We start from the raw sequence: 6392 nt of genomic DNA on the forward strand, positions 1-6392 counted from the left end.
GCTAAGTAGTGTAAGTTTTGGTTTAAGAAAATGACACTGTAGTATTCGGGAATGTCAATAAAGTCACCAACAGGTAGCTTTTGTTTTGTCTCAGCAGTGAATGGATATTTCAGGCAGCTGCTTAACTTTAGATTGAGGCCGGAATACAATGTCGTTGTTAAAAGGTACTTGGAGAAAGTGTTAGGGGGTTATTTAGATAGCTACTTGAAAAGCTTAATTGGCATATTTCTTAAGAAATACAATATATACTTCTCTTACACTCCATGTGAAATAGATCTGTTGGGGTGATGCTAGGACTTATATTTATCTTTTTGTCTTCTCAAGTCTCCTGCATTAACTTGACAAACATTTATTGAAGATCTAGAGTTTTATGACCACTATGAGTTTCTGAACTCCAACTCATAATATGTGATAAGGAATTTTTCTGCCCTGTATTTTAAATGTTTGCAACATATATGTTTAATGCATTGCTTTGATTGAAATGATAATTAAAATATATGCAATAGCAACACTTGGAAAAGCCAGCACATAATTCCCCATCCTGGTAACTAAGAGCCAGACAGTGTCATAGGCCCTGGAGTTACAGCTGCAATTAAGAGAGTCCTTGTCGGGGCGCCTGGGTGGCTCAGTCGTTGAGCGTCTGCCTTCGGTTTGGGCCTGATCCCAGGGTCCTGGGATCGAGCCCCACATTGGGCTCCCTGCTCTGTGGGGAACCTGCTTCTCCTTCTCCCTCGCTTGTGCTCTCTAGCTCTCTCTCTGTATCTCTCCAATAAATAAATAAAATCTTAAAAAAAAAAAAAAAAAAAAAGAGTCCTTGTCCCTGGAGTGACTGAGTCTTTTGGAGAAACAGAGTTGTGTCCAAATAAATATGATGCAATTTTTAAAGAGTAGGCACAAAATGTTAGGGAAGCACTGCATTCAGATTTGTATAGACATATATAATGTGTGTGTGTGATAAAATATACATAAAATTTACCATTTGAACAATTTTAAAGGTACAATTCTATGGCATTAAATGCATGCAGATATATTTTGCTAATTTTTGCCTTGCCTTACTCTTGAATGGATTTGACATGGCTGACATGCACATAGTTGGTGCTTAATGACAGAATTAAAAATTACCTATGTAAAGGGGCTCCTGACTGGCTCAGTTTGTAGAGCATGTGACTCTTGATTTTAGGGTTGTAGGTTTGAGGCCCATGTTGGGTATAGAGATTACTTAAAAATAAAATCTTTTAAAAAAATTTACCAATGTAAGGACTTAGAAACATAGTCAAAGAGCATTCTTTTAAAAATTAAATTCAGATATAAGAAAATGTTCATATTTTAGCACCATGGAATTTTTTAACTAGAAGAAACTTAAAATGTCTAGCATAACTCTTAATACAGGTAAAAGAAAATAGGCCATAATTTACTTAATTAATAAGGAGCATGACAACAGTATTACTTAGTGGCAGAGATGGAGAATGAACCTAAATCTAATTGCTTGTCCCAGCCTTGTTTTAACCTACACCATGCTACTATAAGTACTTTAAAATAGAATCCTCATGGGATGCCTGGGTGGCTCAATCGGTTAAGGGTCTGCCTTTGGCTCAGGTCATGATCCCAGGGTCGTGGGCTCCCTGCTCAGCTTTTCCCTCTGCCTGCTGCTCCCCCTGCTTGACTCTCTCTCTCTCTCTGACAAATAAATAAAATCAAAAAAATTAAAATTAAAAACAAAACTTAACTAAAAAATAGAATCCTCATTTAAACTGAACTCAAAGCATTATAGTCCCTCATTTTTTTAACCACAGAGAAAGACCTCAAACTTTACATATTTCTAGAGCTCAAACAGTTTTAATTTGATATATCATATGTGAATGTAAGTAACTAATATAAAAAGTTTTTAAAGCTATGGGAATTATTTCTGATTAGGTATAGTGGGGAAAATAGTGCATACAAAAGGGAGGCCAAGACAATATAAAAACTGCATGACAATCTGGAAAATGTAACAGTTTAAACAATAAATTAGTTTAATTTAAGCTAAAAACTACAATCCAGCTCACAGTCTCTGTTTAGGAAAAAAAAATGTGGGGCACCTGGGTGGCTCAGTCATTAAGCGTCTGCCTTCGGCTCAGGTCATGATCCCAGGGTCCTGGGATTGAGCCCCACATCGGACTCCCTGCTCGGCGGGAAACCTGCTTCTCCCTCTCCTGCTCTGCCTGCTTGTGTTCCCCCTCTCGCTGTCAAATAAATAAATATTTGTCAAATAAGTAAATAAATAAATCTCTCTGTCAAATAAATAAAATCTTTAAAAAAATTTAAAAAAGAAAAAATGTGATAGGACATGGGACATACTTATCAGAATGAAACACACTTGAAAAAAGTTTTAATGGAAACTCATATCATGTTGATTCAGATGAATTGTATTCAGTCCCCATTTACAAATGTTTTTAGGGAATCCTACCTATATGTTACCTCAAGTTATGTTCTAATTTATATTAACAATAAAAAAGAGGAAAGCTTTGTTGTTGCTGCTGTTGTTGTTTTAAACGGCTGTCCATGTAAGAAATTAAAGACCAAAAAATAACTGGATTGTATCACTAGTTAGGCAGGTGCCTTTAAAAATATTTCATAAAAATATTTAAAGGTCTTTAAGAAATAGAAATGACCAGGATGCCTGGCTGGCTCAGTCGGTAGAGCATGTGACTCTTGATCTCGGGGTTGTGGGTTCAAGCCTGATGTTGGGTGTAGAGCTTACTTAAAATCTTTTTTAAAAAAAGGTAGAAAGGACCAAACATATAGAAATAGTTTCAGTTAACAATAATTAGATAGCAAATGTTATTTTCTGTTTTCCTTTTTAAAAAAAAAAGATTTTTATTTATGTATGTGAGAGAGAGAGAGCACAAGCAGGGGTGGGGGAGGGGCAGGGCAGAGGGAGAAGGAGAAGCAGACTCCTCGCGGAGCAGGAAGCCTGACTTGAGGCTTGATCCCAGGACCCTGAGATCAGGGCCTGAGCCTAAGGCAGACACTTAACTGGCACCCCGTTTTCCTTTTTAAGTTGGAAGAAATGTTACAGGAAAAATCCTAGTAGAGCTGAACTTTATTTTTTTGTCATTGTTATTTTCTGTGCTGTTGGTGTGAAACATTCAGATATTCTGATAAGGCACCTCTTTTTCCCTTTGATCCTAAATGAAATGAGATAAGAATTATATATCCAGGGAAGGAGTTAGAAACCTTTTCTTTGTGAGCCACAGTTTTTTATGGCCTTGTATTTTTCATTTCCCTTTTGTTCTTCCTTAATATTTATTAAAATGTTTTTGAAAATTCTAGCTTATCCATCCCAATAGCATTATGGAGAATCAAGGGAAGGGTTGTTTTTTTTTTTTTTTTTTTGGTTTTGGTTTTGTTATTGTTTTTTCAATGTTAATGTTGATAGAAAAGGAGAAGAGTAACCCCCTGCTCCCAAGGGATCAAAGTGAAGTAGCAGTGGTAGTCGAGGTGACAGAATCCCAAAGGAGAGACAAAACTCAGAGAGAAAGAGTCAGAACTACTTGGTCACCATCCGGTTCCTTAAGGAACCCCCTGTAGAGATTGTTCCCTTGTATGGATGAGGATAATTTTGAGAACAAGATTGTTAAAGTCAAGGTCACAGTAGAGTCAGCTATAGTGACTGTGGCAGATACTTTTGAGGGTATCTGCTCAACTCCTTTTCCCTTCTCTGGGAATTTCCCCTATTCCCTGAGAAGAATGTGTAGCCATGTTGATTCTGCTTGACCTAGATCTTCCAGTAAACTATGGGCAGATCATGATAGAATATGTCTAAGTTTAGTCAACAAGATTCTCACTCTAAGAATTTGGAAGTAAAATATTGGAATACTGATCAACTGGTGGCCCTGGAGTTCAAGGACTAGAATGGCCATTTTCTGTCATATGTAAAAGATGCAGAAAAATCTGCTCTTTGGAAAGAGAAAAGAAGTCCTTCCTTCCTGTTACTGGAAATATAATGCTTACTAAGGCATACCTGGTCTTCGTCTTCATGGAACTTATAGTTTAGTTAAACATAATGACAAAGAAGGTGAATTCAGGGTACTTTGTGGGTTTTTTTTTTTTTTTTTAGTTTCATTTATTTAAGTAATCTCTACACCCAACATAGGGCTCAAACTCATGACCCGGAGATCAGGAGTTGCATGCTTCTCTGACTAAACCATACAGGTGCCCAGAATTCAGGGTACTTTGAACATAGGTCAGGCAGTCCTTTCCTGAGTACTTCACACTTAAGCTGAGATCTCACTGGTGAGTAAATTATTAACTGGGCAAAAAAGGATGTAAAGAACTTTCCAAAGAAACAGATTAACAGAGATAAAGTTCTAAGGCAGGAGGGCAAAACTTGTGTAAGCTCTGAAAGGCTAGTGGGGATACAGCAAAGAGATTGAGCAATAAGAGCTCATAGAGCATGTGTATCAATTAGGATAGGCTAGGTTATGCTGAATAACAAATGATTCCAAAAATCTCAATGGCTTGCAATAAGGCTTATTTCTCTCTCATGCTACATGCTACATGACTCTGGTCCATGTCATCTTCACTCTGAACTCAGGCTGACAGAGTGGTCTCTATCTGCAACATTGCCATTGTCATGGCAGAAGGAAAACAAAAGTGGTAAATCCCTACTGGTTCTTAAAGTGTGTGCTCACATTTCACTTTCACTTTTTTTAAAAAAGATTTTATTTATTTGTCAGAGAGAGAGAGAGAGAAAGTGTACACAAAGTAGGGAGAGTGGCAGGCAGAGAGGGCAGAGGGAGAAGCAGATACCCTGCTGAGCAGGGAGCCCAATGTAGGACTCTATCCCAGGACTCTGGGATCGTGACCTGAGCCAAAGGCAGACATTTAACCGACTGAGCCACCCAGGTGCCCCTGGGCACTTATATTTCTCTGTGGAGTATATACAATTTTGTTCTCCTGCTAGACTTAAAGTCACTAGAAAGGGTCCATGTATCTAATATGGCCTATGACAGTATCTCTTGTGAGTGGATAGTGTGTGTGTTTGTGCGTGTGTGTGTGTTTCTGTATGTATTACAGAAATATTTTAGGATAACCATCAGCTAGGGACTCCCCTGTCTCTCAGAAAATTAGATAAACTTGTTTCATAGCCTCTAAAGTTGGGCCTCTATTTCCCCAATCCAGTTTTTGGGACTGTGACAGGTTATTTACACATGGTTGCCTGCTTCTCTCCCCCTCTAAAATACTCCCACAGCACTCCCCCCACTGCCTGTGTCCCTTGGTTCTGCCTATATTGATATGGACCTGAAGCTCAACCCATGACCAGTTACCCAGTGCTAAGTGTCATTGAGCATTTGTGAATTCATTAACTTGGTACGAAAGATTTAAGAGGGATCATACTATAGGATGTGATGCCTTTCACCTTGACCCTGGTTCTACCTCTTTTTTTTCCACCTTCGATTGATTAACAAGAAAATCCTCCTCCTTTCCCAGGCTGTTACAGTTTCAGGTTCTTCTGATTCTTAACTCTTATTACAAATAAGATTGTTTGGGAATTTCTCCCCAAAATATACATGTTCTCCTGAAAAAGATACCAGAAAATACCATTTTCCTAGCTTGGTAAACCTAATCACCAAATGAATGGTAACATTTTATGTTTTATGTATTTGAAGTAATGAAAAAGAAAATAAGTTTTAACAACCACTGGGAAGTTAAACTTTTTATGTTAACTCTCAGGATCCATTTATACTCTTAAAAATTATCAGACTCTGGGGCACCTGGGTGGCTCAGTCGGTTAAAGGTCTGCCTTCAGCTCTGATCATGATCTCAGGGTGCTGGGTTCAAGCCCCACATTGGGCTCCCTGCTCAGCGGGGAGCCTGTTTCTCCCTCTCCCTCTGCCCCTCCTCACCCCCCAACTTGTGCTCTCTTTCTCTCTCTCTCAAATAAATAAAATCCTTAAAAAAAATATCAGACTCCAAAGAGATTTTATTTTTATGGGTATGTCTTCTGATGTTTACTGTATTAAAATTTAAAAGTGAAGAATTTTTAAAATACATAATATACAAGCTCATATTTCATTGTGAGAACCTCATCCCATGTCATACAACCTCTACCTTATACATGTGGGAGAGTAAGAGTGAAAAGGCAAGTAACATCTTAATATGATGAAAATGGATTTGATTTTGCAGATCCCCTGATCCTCTGATGATTCTGGATTAGTAAAGTTTCTCTACATGTGAATATACAAATGTGATCTCTGTGCTTCCAGAGTTTAAGATCTATGACCATGCCAAAATAATTACTAGATTTTGGGCTTTTATTTGAAACATTGGTGTGGTACATGAGAAATTTCAACTGTCCTTGTTAAAATGAAAAAAAGAATGTAATATGAAAAAGTTTATGTAAAAACTGA

This window comes from Phoca vitulina, unplaced genomic scaffold (assembly GCF_004348235.1).
Source record: "Phoca vitulina isolate PV1807 unplaced genomic scaffold, GSC_HSeal_1.0 scaffold2, whole genome shotgun sequence".
NCBI classification, from domain to species: Eukaryota; Metazoa; Chordata; class Mammalia; order Carnivora; family Phocidae; genus Phoca; species Phoca vitulina.